We start from the raw sequence: 14,907 nt of genomic DNA, 5'->3' as shown, positions 1-14,907 counted from the left end.
AGGGGTATACCACTTTAAATCCACTTTATTCTGAAAAATTACCAGTCCCTAAGGGTACACAGGATAATCATTTAAAACACAAAAAATGGAAAAGCTACAGTATAAAAGGCTCAATTAGTTCAGCCAGCTCAGCATTTCAATTTAATTGTGAGAACTGACGAGAGAGGGCATTTATCTTTAAGAGAACAGAACATTTTGAGAAAAATTCGAACAATGTGCCACTCCTTTCGTTTCTGCTAGTCGCACAGTTGATCCCACTGCGTCACTTTCATCCCAGAGGAGATGGGCACCTACAGGATGAAGGATGAATGAAGAGGAGGAAATAGGAGCCTGCAGTTCATTTACTGCCGCTTACAGCTGCGACACAGACCCCCCCCCCCCGTCCAGCACACTTACAGATACCACATGCAGAGCGGCAGCCTTTTAAAGGCAGAGGAAACTGTAACTGTACAGCTAGCAGGTGTGTCGTTCAGGAAATCAAGAGCAAGCTCTGCCTTTTGTCGCTGCCTGCCAGAGTGGCTTTGGAGCTGGCCTCCCACACGCACAGCTCTCTGGCTGCAAACGCTCACACTGGTGGCCAGGGACAGGGCACTATTGCATATGCAGGTTTTCAGTCATGGCCTTCCAAGCTGTAAATAGCAGCTTTAGAGGCAAAATTAATTTTGCAAATGAATTTGGAGTTAAAGCTTTGGCTTGATTGAGCTAAAATACACATTTTTCCTCCCCTGAAGCTAAGGGGTAACAGGCAGCAGGTAAAGGGAAAGAACTGGAGCCAATACAAAATGTTATAAAAGTCAGAACTTAAACTATAGATAATCAGGTCGAGTCATTCTTTAGCTTGTAGAGATCTACTAACTATAGTTCACACACTTGCTTTGTGCCACAAACAGAGCCTTCCTCTTCCAGGCAGATTGTACCTGATGGACAGAGAGCGAGGCTCATAGGTGACCAACCTAAATGCTGAGCAATCAACATTACTTCCTAACAGTAAGTGGAAGACAAAAACTGTCTATTTCCAGTTTAATAACCAGTTCTTTGAGCTCCAACTGAGCCGCTGCGATCATTTCAGCCTCCAGAGGAACTCCACTCTGAGATAAGGTTGAGTAACCAAAACTCAGATCTGCTTCCATCCTGTCATGCAAAATGTTTGTCTTTCTCTCTAACGGCAAGCAAATGTGTGTCTTGTCTGTCTTACAGTCCCCCTGCCTGCTTATTCATCTTGCTATTTAGCTGCTAGTCTGCTTGTTTTCGCCGTCTGTCCCTCCTCTGCCCATCTGTCTTTCCGTCTAATAGTTCACTGGCTGGTCTATCTACCTCTATCTGCCTTACAATTGCTGCCTCATAAACTGGGATGAGATTTATCCTTGTGCCAAATGAGAGTAACGACACAGCATAGATGAGGCTGGCTAGATGAGATAAGGCGGGGAAGGGCAAATAAAAAACAGTGCGGGGCGAGGCTGCTTGCATGTGTGCGTGTGTGCGAGCACGCGCCTGCGTTACGACTGAAGGTATGAGCTGTCGAGTTAATTGGCGAGACAATAAATATCCATCACACACCTTCATAACAAGCTGACAGCTCACGTCTTCAGCTTTATTGTGTGTTTCATGTTAAAAAAAAAATGTTGAAAAGGTAACTAATGCTTGTCAGCGAGCGACGCACAAGATGTGGGACTGTTTTAAAAATGATGTGTGTGTGTGTGTGTGTGTGTGTGTGTGTGTGTGTGTGTGTGTGTGTGTGTGTGTCTATGCTACGTGTCCCTAGCTCAGCAGGACTCCAGCCCTCCCTGCTGACTATGACCTTCCCTCCAAGCAGGCGGCCCTGTTTCTCTCATTCCCCACCCACCCGACTCTCTTTCCATCCCCAAATCCCTCTGTTCTGCCGTCTCCTCCTTCCCTCCAGCCTTCCATCCTTCCTCCTTCCCTCCACCCTTGCCTCCGTCATCCCTTGATCCACCCTCTCTCACTCTCTCTCTCTCACAGTCCGACTGGATGATGCCTGCAGTCCTTGATCCAGAGCGCGGAAAGGGGCTTCATAAATACGCCATCCATCACTGCTGGCAAGGCCAGTTAAAACCACATGACACACACGCCATCGATTGAGTGTGTGAGTCTTCTCGGTGCCAAGTCAACACAAACGCACAGTATACAGTAGAGCCAGGGAAAAGATAAGATATAAGCTATAACACGTCGTTTGAACGAGTGTCCATGCGTAACGAGGAGGAACGCCGAGCGTCTCTGTTGACAAACATACGTGTGTGTTTGTGCTTTTCCAGGTAGATATTACACATGCGTGTGTGTACGCATGTATGTTGTGCATGAGCAGGTCGAGCGATAACTCAAGATTCTCTGCATGCATATGAGTGCCGTCCCGTGTGTGTGTGTGTTGCCTGGCAGAAATGTGCATGAGCAGGCATGTGTGAACCCGTGTTTTCCTGTGTCTGATTTTTCAATCTGTGCAAACACGGCGACGGTTCACTGCACCGCACAGGCTCACTGTTCCGCACTCCGCCCTCTCAGTGTGTCCTGCGCGATGGATGATAGGGAGGGAAAATAACTAATTCAACAGTAGATTTACATTGTTCTGGATGGCGAGCAACGCAACACACAGAGGGACGCGCAGTGAGATAGAGAGCGAGGGAAGAGGGAAAGTCAAGCTCTTTGCACATCGCGCAAACTCGACCCGGCCAGCGGTTTCATGTTGGTCATTATTTGTGCACGGGCATCGCTTGATCACTGATGGATGAAAAGAGGTGAAAATAAGACTTTTGCATCATCCAGAGGTGTCTGAGGGCATGTTTTGAACTGGCGGATGCAGAGGATCCAAATTTGGCCAAAGAGCAGCAAACCTGGGTGGAGCCAAGCTGTGACAACCACCATGACTGACCGTGATAGGCTGAGGCATCTGTCAGTCAAGCGCACACGGCTGATGCGCAGACTTCTCTTTAAACCTCAAAGTGTGGAACAGTGGAACTTTTCAAAAGCACTTTCAATATTCCTCTAGCAAATGAAAAGTTTAATTCACAAGCAATAAAACTACTCTTCCTCACTTCAGCACACTCAAGGGTCTTAAAGCCCGGGTCTCACTTGGTCTGGTGTGACCAGTAGATTCATTTGGCTAATGTTAGAAAACTTTGCTGCATAATGAACATCAGTGAATCAGCTCGCAGCCTTTATGAGTCCTCTCTGACGTTACACTTTGTTTTAGCATTTACCGCAATCCCAGTGTTATCAGCTGTGGGCACCAGTCAGCTCATGCTAAATAAGCTCAATTTAAAACCTTGGAAACAATTACAAAAGAGGCTAAATTAGTTTCCTACATTCCAAGTTTTCTTGGATCCACCATCTAGTGGCTATATGAGGAAGTGCAGCTTAAAGCACTTTAGCATTAGCGTCACCAAGTATGCGCTATAATAAAAGATGATGCATTACAAGCTGCATCAGTGCTATGAAATAGTACACACTTCCTGTATGCTAAGTGGGCAAGGTTGCCTCACACACACACGCACACCCGCCCAGCCCATGGAGGCTGCCTGCATACACAAATGTTTGCATCCACTTGTTGCAAAAGATGCGAGGGGACGAGGATGGTGTGATTCTGCAGGGAGGGAGGAATCTGTCTGGGCTGTTTCAGCAGAGCATGCGAGCATTTTTGCAAGTGTTTAACTAAGATCGTGTAGAATACAGACAAAAGCAAAAAGTAAGACGGGAGCAGGAGAAGCAAAGGAGGACAGAGAAACACACACTGAAGCGCTGGGAGTTTTTTTTTGTATCCTTTAGAGACACTTCTGAAAAGATTTTCAGAAAAGACTTTCTATTCAGATCGCGTGGCCAGTTTTCCTCTTTGTTGCTCAGCGGTGTTTGGACATCACAGGAAATTAAACCTCATCAAGCCAAGACAAGAAAGCTCTGAAACGTTCAAGCTGCCATCTCTCAATTTCTGCCCGTGTGTTTTGGGCAGTCCTGCTTTGCTACTCTTGAGAGGACCCGTTTGAGTTTCAAGTCTCCTGTGAGTGAAGAGTTGTGTCTTGGGTGGCCGCGCTGAGGTGAGGATCATTTTAGGGTAGTACTTTCGGCTAAACATGAAACGGGTTTAAGGGTTTAGGTGTGTGTATCAGACTGTCTCTTTGCACATGCATGTATATGCAATAACCCACGTCTGCCATCCTCTCTCTCTCTCTCCCTCCACCCACCTCACACTCAATCTCTCAGTGTGCCGGTGGACCAGAGGCTCTGCAGGCCACCTCTACACCACAGCACAGTGGAAATGTCACCCATAACACTCGCCTCAGGATGCCAATCACTTCACACTGCTCCCCACTGTGTGTGTGTGTGTGTGTGTGTGTGTGTGTGAGAGAGAGAGAGGGGGGAGAGAAAGCACCAGAGACCTGCGATACGGCCATGTGTGTAAAGAAAGCACGCTACAATTATTGATATAGCGCGTACACTAAATCCCTCACTTCTCCACCAGAATATAAAAAGAGATTCAGCCAAAGTGCATGGCTAGATTTATGTTTTTGCTCGGTGATGTGTGAGCCTCTGAGTGCTAATGAGCTTGTCCATCCAAGGGGATTATGGGTTGTCTAGTCAATATGAGGACTACAGATGTTTGTGGAGCTACGCATGATGATGCATCAAAACAACGCGAGTGTGCACGTGTCTGTGTGTGTGAGTGTGTGTACTTGTACAGCTATCTTTGTGAGAAAAAAATTGAGTTTTAGACTCTGGGAGTGAGGATATTTTTGGGATGTGAGGACAGACCCTCACAGGGCTGTTTGAGGGTTCAGACTTGGTTTTAAGGATTAGCTTAGAATTAGGTTTAGGTAAGCATGTAGCTGTGATGGTTAAGGGAAGGGCTGAGGGACGCATAATGTCGATGAGTGTTCTCACAAGGATAGAGGGACAAACATGTGTGCATGTGTTTGTGTGTGTGTGTGTGTGTGTGTATGTGTGTGTTGAGCAGTAGGCAGGCTTTGGTTCGGCGAGAAGACAGAAACAGATGGAGCGGGTTATGGACAAATAACGCACATGAGCCTGTCAGAGAGTGGGAGTAAGCCCGTATCTGAGCACGCATATGTGGTGTTGTTTGCTTCTGCACGTGCACGTGGGCATGCATGTCCTGCATACGAGCGTGTGGATATGCAAATGCACGTGTCCAAGAAATCCCGGTGTACACTTACGTGCATATGCGTGGGCGTGTGCATTTACGTGCTTGCATGTAAGGGGGAGGAGGATTTGGAGCACCAAGGCGCAGGTGTCCCTGGAAATGCCATCCATTTTCACCGGGATGTGCCTTTGAATGCATTATCGGTGTGTACGATGGAGGCGGCGTGATGGGGAAGGTGATGACAAATGACAACAAGATGAGGAGGGCAGGGGGATGGAAAACCAAGCTGGCACAGGCTGACATGCCAAGCTCCCTGTGCAGCCAGGGGGGCGGACACTCTGCCCTCACCGCAGGCCCCTCAGCAGAGCTGTGAATACAGAGACAACAGCCGGCGCGCACACACACACACAGCTCCATACGCAGCATAGCAACAAACAGTGATGGCATCGCAGCCTGTCACATGCAAACACACACCTACACTGTGCAAACGCACAATGCCAGTGATATTTCTAATAAAGGACAAGAGCACTTACTCAGACGCGCTTTGGTCTGTTATTAATATTGGACAGCTCTCCAATCCGTCCGAGATGCATGAAGTGGCTGTAGATGGGGGCTAATGCACATCATCTACAGGCTTCACGTCATAAAAGGCTAATGACCTTTTTCACTGTCCGCACCTGAGCAACTTTTACTGGAATCAATGGACCCCAATCTTGTGCCAGGTCCAGGTCTCTTAACACATCCATGGTGGGATGTCTGCAGGACTGCACTGATGATGTAAAAATATTTAAATCCCCGCTAATAAAGAGAACAGATGGAGCGAATTCAAATTACAAAACATCAAGATGAATTTGGCAAATCCAGTTACCTTTGACTTCACACTCTTTCATACATTTAAGATAATTTTTCATTTGGCTCCTGCGACCACAGTGAGACCTGCACGCCTAAAATAATTACCGCTTTAATGCCACTCCTGTTAAGACCTGCTTTTGAATAAGCACGTGCGTGCACGCCGCCGCGCTCGATGCCTTTCGACCATTCTGACGGAACGAGCACGCTTCGCCGAGGTTAAATGGGGGCAGACAGATCTATGGACTGATCCCACATCAATTTTGAACAGGTGGAAAGTTATTAGTGGAGGCTGAATGGGGATGGAGAGAGGTGATTGTGGGACAGCAGGGCAATTGCTCAACAGCGCCTTCTCACCTGCAGTACATTATATGTAACAGAGGAGGGCTGATGCATGTGAACGGCAGCCATGTCGCATGCATGTGTGCATCTGTGACAGGTTTTGTGTCATTCCCAGTCTCCCTACTCTGCTCCCTGGAGCCCAAGAGAGAGAACTGTGTGACTGCTTCTAAACATTGTCCCTGCATGACACACTTGGAAACACTCGTAAGCTGTCTTGGGCACCAGCGTTCCTCTGCTGCGTCGCTTCAGGACACAAAGAATTACACAGTCTGACATAATCAGACTTATCGTCAGGCTAAGACGGCAGCTTGTCCTCGCCCAACCTTTTGTGTGTCAAGAGCGGTTTTACCCAGGATTCACAGACTGGGCTTTCTGTCAGCGACTGTGGGCCAAAGTCACGAGTGTGAATGACCCTCGGGGGGTAGAGGTCATGTGACTGGATGCTAAAACATGGGTTAAAAAGACAGTCGTTATTTTCTGTCTTTGTAAAGAAATAATCATGTGCAGGCTTCGTATTTACAGCAACGCACATTTTTCCATTAACTTAACAACAGGTGTTATGTCACATATTGATGTTTTTTTCTCGATTTTGGTCACCGTCTCATCTCCAAAACAGCCATTTTGTTATGAGCTAAGCGGAGAAAACTCTGTTTTCAGCCTTGTGGCGATGTATTTTTTTAGATGACAGGTTTTTAAACTGTTTATTTAGCTTAAGAAGCAGGAGAAATGTTCTCAACCCACACGAGTATAAATTTAAAATCACCAAATTCGGAGATAGATGGTTTTGGAAACATGCACAATATCATTATGCAGAAGTAACGCACTTCTTGCACCATCGGCTAAGTGCGTCCCCCAGGAGGAGGGAAAACTGGTGCTGCAATTATCGCCTGTGCTGTTAATCTTCCCTCACTGCTCCTTTTTGATTTCTATTGTGTGTCATCTCTACTGGCTGACGAATAACACAAGTTTCCCACAGGGATACATTACATTTCTCACTATACTTGGTTTTTGCTTTATGATTTAATCATGAGCGACTAAAATGAGAGCAACTAATTTCAGCTCCTGGAGTGAGTCATATTATACGCAACCACAGGTGCTGTGCCTGGTGATGTTCTGGTGGTCCTACTGTGGCTATCGACGTGTAAAACTCCTGGAAACTAAAGCAAGCAGAGGAGCAAAGGGATGACGAGGAACAAAGCTGCCTTATTTGTCTCAATAATCTCCTTTTATGCCTTACGAACCTCAAAGCTGTCGTTTCCTCGTGTCCCGGAGTTTCTCGTGCGGGGCATTTCTCTCCTTAACCGAATGTTTGATTCAGCTCAGCGGTCACGAGTGAGGCAGAGAGAAATGAGGCTGTCATGTCGGTTGAGTTAGCAACATGATTAAGCTGAATGCCAACCTTTTCTAACTTTGATGCATTCATGTCGGCTGTGTTTAATTCATGAGTCCGGTGCGGAAGATTGAAAGCGGTAAGACGAGGCAGAGAGGAGGGAGGAGGAGGAGGGAGGTACGTTGGAATCTGCGGGTTTATCCCTTGTCACTGATTCCGCCTGTGGCCACGGTTACCTCGTCTTCTTCCCTTCCTGTCTTATTTCCATCCTCTTCGGTCTCTTCCACTCGCATTACGCACCGAGACCCGCGCTTCTTTCTCTCTTCCATGTCCACTTTGTTCTCTTAACTTTTCCCATTTTTCGCTCCCAGCCACTCTTTACTCTCATCCAACACTCCTCTCCTCCTGTGTTTTCCCCCCATTGTCCTCCCCTCTTTCTTCCCATCTCCCCACACTGCCGCTGCACACCTTTGAAATCATCCTCAGCTTTAACAGCTCATATTTTATGCATTCGGTTCTTATGCAGAACAGCTAACAGACGCCCTTTCCTGCAACCCTGCGCATCCCTTCCTATATTTTTTCTTTTAATGTCCTCTGCTTCCTTTTTCCCTTTGCTTCCTTTCTTTCTTTCCTTGCATCATTCTCCCTGGGTGAAGGGGAAGGATGACTGGTGAATGCTTGGCCTCCCTCCAGCTCACGTTTTCAATAACCAAGGGACATTTTAATGCTCCTTCTGCAAGAGAGCACGCACACATAGGCATGTGTGTGTCTATGTGGGAATGTTTCTGCATTTATATCAGCGTGTGCAAGTGTTTGCTGGACCGAGCGTGTATTTATGCTGCCTGCCCACTTGTTGTATGGCAGGCCGACTAAATAAATACATCAGATGCTGAGCTCAGAAGAACACATTCGTCTGTCTCCCAGGAGAATGTAAATTATTTAACATGAAAGCCGGGGAGAGAGATGACTAACAGTAGCTGGTGACGTGGCTGGAGAGGAGAAAGATGGAGAGGGACGGAGGGAGGACCAGATGGGCAAGGGTGGCACCGAGCCAGGGAGAGCTGGTATAAAGACGAGGGGTGGAACAAAAAAGTGTGTTAAAAGAGAGAAAGGCCAATGAGGAGAGGAGTCAGGCGCTCGAGAGGGAGCGCGGGGACGGTAAGTGATAGTGGCTTTTGGGGGGGGGGGGTGTCTGTATAAAGGCACAAATCAATTGAAGGGAAACGAGGGAAAAGGGAAGGCTCAAGAAAATAAAAGTCAAAGAGAGAAAATACGAGGCGACTTCTGTCTGAGACGAGAAGAGTTAGGGAGGACATGACAAGAAGTGACAACAGACAGAGGGGAAGATGAGCGGAACAGAGGGAGCGACTTCAGAAACATATGATCGGGCACTGGTGCCAAACTTTGAGCACACACCAATGCACACACACACACTCAGTCTCTCTCTCCGCACACACACACATCAGATAAATCTCCGAGCTTCTCCAGCAGATTTCAGCCTGTTAACCTGACTCACCCTGCCTCACCCCGTCTCCCCCTGCCACATGGTCCCCACAGGGTGCAAGGGGAGAGAGGTTTGGAGAGACAGAAACAGCATGTGCGAGGGTATATTGAAAAGAAGGGTGGGGGGGAAAGAGAGAGGAGCAAGGGGAGGGAGGAAAATAAAAGGGGGGGGATGAGGAGGTAGAGGACGAGAGAAAGAAAGCAAACTAACAGAGGCTGCAGAGGAAGTGGCGAAGCACCGCTGAGATCAGTGGGGTAGAAATTAAGTGCACACTTCTGTGGCAGCATAGGGAGTGCATGGGGGGTATATGGGTGAGGGGAGTAAAGACGCGAGAGAGGGGGAAAGGGGAGGGGAGGGAAGGCGTGAAGTAAATTACAGAGGGAAGGGGGGCAATAGGAAGGAATAGCAGGGTGGTGAATGCGCCTGCAGCCGGATTGTGGAGCAGCAAACAACAGAGATAATCAGAGAATCTGCTGAAGGCATGCGCCACACTCAGTAATTATATAGAAAGAGCAGCCTGCCTTAATTAGAACAGGATGGAGCGCGTGAGTGTGACAGAAAAACACACAAATACACATGAAACGCAGCATTTGCGAGGTGAATTATTACATAATTTATCTTTCCCCTCGGTCTGTTCCTGCTGGCGGCATTTCATAATGAGAGCGGAGAGCGCGCGTGAGCTCATCACCGCGGCTACGTGCGGCGCAAATTCACGCGGGGTCGAGACGTACAGCGACAGTAGACCACTTCTAATGGCTCTGTTTTTAATTCCCTCTTATTACACAAGAGCAAGCTGACTGGGCACATATGCTGATTTTCAATAACATCCTCCTTCACATTTACACTCCTCTTCAGTCACAACTCCGAGCTGGTCAAGTGCCACCGCAGTCTCGCAGCCTTCGGAGCAACAGGGGATTAAGCCTTTCTCATTCACTTCAGATGCCAGGATTTCTCCACTCGTTCCTTCTTTCTATAGTTTATTTTGGATTTTTACAGATGAAACAGGGAGAGCTGGGAATAATAGGCTTCTAACACCACATGTGTTGTCTTGTTTCAGCTTTTCTACAATTAGATATTCTGCACAAAGCAGGAGAAGTGAGAATCTGAGGGGCTAATTTAGTGGATGCTAATATTTCCAAAGCTGACTGTGTTTGTCTGCTTTCCACTTAACTGCGTCTTTTAAATCATTTGCAACTGAATTCCAAATCACACAATGTGATAATTAAATGCCCGTTCACGCTTTTTTTTGATTTGGCTCCATGTTGACATTTCGGCAGTTTCCTGCGCCTGTTTCTTAATCTAATACGACTGTTTCGTGTTGCTGTTTTATGAAGGAAATAACAAACACTGCTAGGCATGTGGGAAAGCATCCCAGCATGCACCAGGGCAACGGACTGTTCCACATTTAATCTGTTGTTATGAGTGAATTTGTGTGCGGTGCCTCTCGCTGTTTCAAAATCTTCGCTGAATTATTCTTTGGTGTGAATCTGAGCTCACCACAGTTTATAGAAGCAGCGCGAAAACTAGTATACATGATTAACCAAAAAGTAAGTAAGATTAAAACCACCATCTCATGTTTACAGCCTTCGTCTTTTGTTAAATTATCTCCAGTCAATCTGCAGTTTCTTAAAGTTTGGCCCTATCAGAAGAGGTTAAAGGAGGAACATTACGCAGTAATCCAGTAATCCAGTGTAGTCTGACGTGACTGTTTGATTGCGTGTGGTAATAATCCTCTTCTCTACTGCACAACACTATCTGCTTGCACCATTATCAGTAGCTGCTCACAGGCTATTCAATATTATTGACCTGCACCGAGACGCTCAGTGCATTTGCACTCACTCAGTCACACGAATGGAGCCGGGAGGAAACAAGACATAGATCAGAAGCTGCGCTAACTGTGGAAAAGCACACAGAGAAATTAGCAGAACATCATGCTTATGTGATTGCCTGCTTTGCATTCGTTACGTTCTGTTTCGCGGCAGTCAGTAATGCACGTCCTCCGAGCGCACGCACATTAGCGTGATTGTGACACAAAAACACATAAACTCCCCGCCGCACACGCTGTAATCACGCTATCCATTTCTATCACACACAGGCTCAGTGTCTTTCTTCCACACAGAATGACATCAGCCCAAGTGTGTGTGTGTGTGTGTCTGCTGTGCACGTACCGCAGCGTGCTGCTGAATGTGTGTGCGTCCTTACTGTATGTGTGTACGAGCAGTCCCAGCGCAATTCCTCAGTTTAGTGGAGCATTACGGCTGATCAATAGCTCTGGTGCAGTGGGAGATGTCGAGGTTGGGGCTGCATATTCATACCATTACAGCTGAACTGAGAAATTAGGCACTACAGGGAAGAGTGTGTGTGCGCGTGTGTGTGTATGGGCAGAGACAGGCCCTGTCACCTCGCAGACCACACTGTTACTTGCTAAACTGCAGCCAGGGAAGGTCGAGCACCAAAGATACAGTATCTCCCGTCTTCATTGGTGCTGTCACTGGGCTTCACCATCCTTGTCTGCTCGCTCCTTTGGCAACACGCCTGGCTTGTCCTGTTCTCCCTTTACTCCTGCTTCTCCTTCAAAAGTTTTTCTCCTCCAGTCACTGTTAGAAAGCCCACATCTCTCTCTCTCTCCTCACCTTCCTGTCTGGTGTCTCCTGACTTTGCTCCTCACTTCTCTGCTCTCAGTGTCTGTGGGTTTGTCTGTGCGGCACATTTTATTGTCCTCAGCTCGGCTTTTGTTATAAAAAAGAAAAAAAACCAAAGCATTGTTGGTAATTACAAAAAACAGGTCAAGCAACACATACTTTGTTTGCACGCAGACCGACTGCCAATATCAGTGAGCAGTGCTCATCTCCAACTGTCAAACACTTACTGTAGAACCAGAAATTCTGCACCGCAGCCAAAGTTCTGCATGATTTAGAACTGGCATAGCTACTTCCACCAACTTTATTACTAATACTTTTTACTTTTGTGATCAGCTGTCGGTCCCTCTAAAAACACGGCTGTGTTCTTTAGAAAATATGCAGATCTGCATAAAACAAGAAGAGGTGCAGCATGCTGGGAGAAGCAAACGTGCTGTTAACACTGGAGGAGCTCCTCATTAACTTTGCCCGATGTTAAAAAAACACAGTTAAAAAAACCTTCCCCTAAATTTGCAGGTTTGCTTCTGTCGGCCTCTTTTTCGCCTTTGTTGTATTAAACACCACAGTCCCACAACGTCTTGGACCTCATGCAGAAATCTCTGTGTTTGACTTAAACTCTGCGCATGTACAAACTAATGCATACACATTCTTTTCATTACATCTGTCAGATTTAAAGTTGTGGGTATGCATCGCTCTCTTAGGTAAATCTCCAAAGAACTGGGCGCATGAGAACCAGCCTCAGTTCAACTCCCGTGGCGGCCATAAAAGGATGGACATGCATTTTATATCAATGGTGCTGCCTTCTCCACCACCCATTAGACCTGTCAATGGAAGGAACGGCAAAGAAGAGGCGCAATTGTTCCACATCATTCAGTGTTCTCTAACAAAGCCAGACTAGCTGTCATTGCACACGGCTGTGTCCATTTACGCTTTATCATTATTTCATCGTATGTATCTATAAAGCATATCGTCTGCAATGATATTCCAATTCATCATGAAAAGTCAAGAATGAAATGAAATACTTAGTTTTGGCACCATTATCAGAGCAGACTGTATGAAGAGACTCCAATGCAAAGGTTCAATGAAAAGAAATGAAAGGATTAGTGTGATTAATTGTCCAAACTGCATTAGCTGTGCGTGCTCTCACTGCAGGATTTTCTTATATGAATGCTCATTTATGAGCGGTGTATGGAGATGGTTTGTGCATCATTTATACATCTGACCCCTCGTCTTTATTGCTCTACATCTGCTATTAACCTTCCACCAAACCTCCTTTCCTCCGTTATCGCATCCATCCACCTCCAACACTGAATGGTACTTCATACACTGCCTCTACACAAGCGGTCTTCTTTTCACTCTAACCTGTTCATTTTCTGTCGTCTACGCTCCTTTTTCCTGTTTTTAATGCGTGCATCAACGGGAGAACTGGAGCAATCGTTCAGATTGTTTCCTTGTCCCTCTTTAGGTGATTTCATCGTTTTACATATACTTACACAATCAGCTCGTGTCGGAAAACGTGATCAGTGTCTCACCTTTGATAAATGACACAGCTGTGAGTCAGTCCTGTATGTCACACCCACAGAATCCAAAAGAAAAAAAAGAAAACAAAGCAGAAGAAGTCCATTTCCAATAATAGCGATCAGATGCAGCGACATCGGCTCACTGCGAAGAGTTCGGCCCTCCTACTAAACTGTCCCTCCGTTACATTGCAGGCATTCTGCTGTCCGGTGACTACAACACCCACGTGGCATTGCACAACAATGCAAGATGTGGTGTGAAAGCTAACAGCAACAGTCAGGCAATCAAACTGCTGCTGCTGTATGAGCAATGGGTTGTGACAAAAGACTCCAATACTGTCCCTCTGTGTTTACGTCAGAGTGCGACCCCCCCCCCACGCCACCCACAATGACAATGCTTCGCGGACGTGTTTAGGCATTTAGGCTGCATGCAAATGTTAGAGGCGAGCCTGTGGGGTCAAACTGCATAGGGCACGGCCACCTGAAGAAAGAGTGCATTAATCATTGTGCTCACACTCGCACAGAAACACACACAAAGCCGGCCGGACCGCTCGGCCTTACGCTTCACGTAGCACGCCACACGTGCCGATATGGACGCACACTTGAAACAAGGTAACGTCGCTGCTCGTTGTCAGTGTTGAACAGAAGCAGGCGTGGATCGAAATGGAGCGAGAAAGGCGTCTCTGCGCCTCTTTTGTCTGGCTGTGAAAACTAACGTCCACTCTGTATCCGTCTCTTTGTCTCAGCACTTGTTAACAGCACTTCCTTTTTGATTTCTCCTTGCCTTCCGCGCTCATGTGCAATTATTTCTACTATTCTCCTTCACTCTTACAATATCTTGCCAGCTCATGTGTCTCTTTTCATATGGATCAACCTCGCCTCTCTCTCATCCTCCTTCTGTTCTTCTAATCTGTCCTCCTCTTCTCTACAATATGAGCAGCCTCGCTTCTCATCTCTGAATTCTTCTGCTCTCCCGTCTCTCCTCGCCTGCCGTCCTCTCTTCTGTTTCACTGCAGAAATCTTCATCTCACCAAGTCATTTTCATTTATTATTGAGTCTTAAAAGTCTTATTTCCTTAAAGGCGAGCTCCATTGATTTCACACATCAAAGTCTGCTTACAGGTTTGGGGAGCACTGTTGCATTTGTGAAACTGCGTAAAGCTTTTCAGGGCTCCCGTGGGAGCTGCGTGAAGTCACTTGAAGCAGAAGATGCTTGAAAATATTTGAGAATGAAAAACATCTGGAGGTGTGGCGTTAGAAAGAAGTTTACCAGACCTCTGCAGCCCCCTCCTCGTGTCTGCTTGAGGCTAACAGCCCAAAGGCTACATTAGCGGCTACTAGCACAACATGCCCGAACCTCTGAGTGGATTGTTTGCCGGTTGAGTTGCATTGTGGGTGATGTAGGCAGTAGCTTTTGATAAGGAAGAAGAATATGTGTATTATCTGGTTCTGCTGCACCAACTTTGACCTTTTTTTTTTTTGGGAACAGTCCACTGTGAGTCCAGCAGTGTTATAGGAGTGCAATGCTAACACATGAAAACGTCAGTGTGTCAGTGAGATGACATAATTTCAACCAATGCCAACCAGTTTCTTGAAGCAAGTTAAATCGGAAACTGGATACAG

At 46.7% G+C, this 14,907-nt stretch overlaps 1 protein-coding gene across 2 annotated transcripts in view; it reads right to left on the bottom strand.

Moving 5' to 3' along the window:
* The window catches only part of LOC139345414 (ephrin type-A receptor 7), a 147,559-nt gene that overhangs the window by 91,986 nt on the left and 40,666 nt on the right, over window positions 1–14,907 (bottom strand). The gene's annotated exons all lie outside the window — the stretch shown is intronic.

This window comes from Chaetodon trifascialis, chromosome 17 (genome assembly GCF_039877785.1).
Source record: "Chaetodon trifascialis isolate fChaTrf1 chromosome 17, fChaTrf1.hap1, whole genome shotgun sequence".
Taxonomy (NCBI): Eukaryota; Metazoa; Chordata; class Actinopteri; order Chaetodontiformes; family Chaetodontidae; genus Chaetodon; species Chaetodon trifascialis.
The sequence above is the reverse complement of the archived record's forward strand: the minus strand, read 5'-3'. Positions and strand labels throughout refer to the sequence as shown.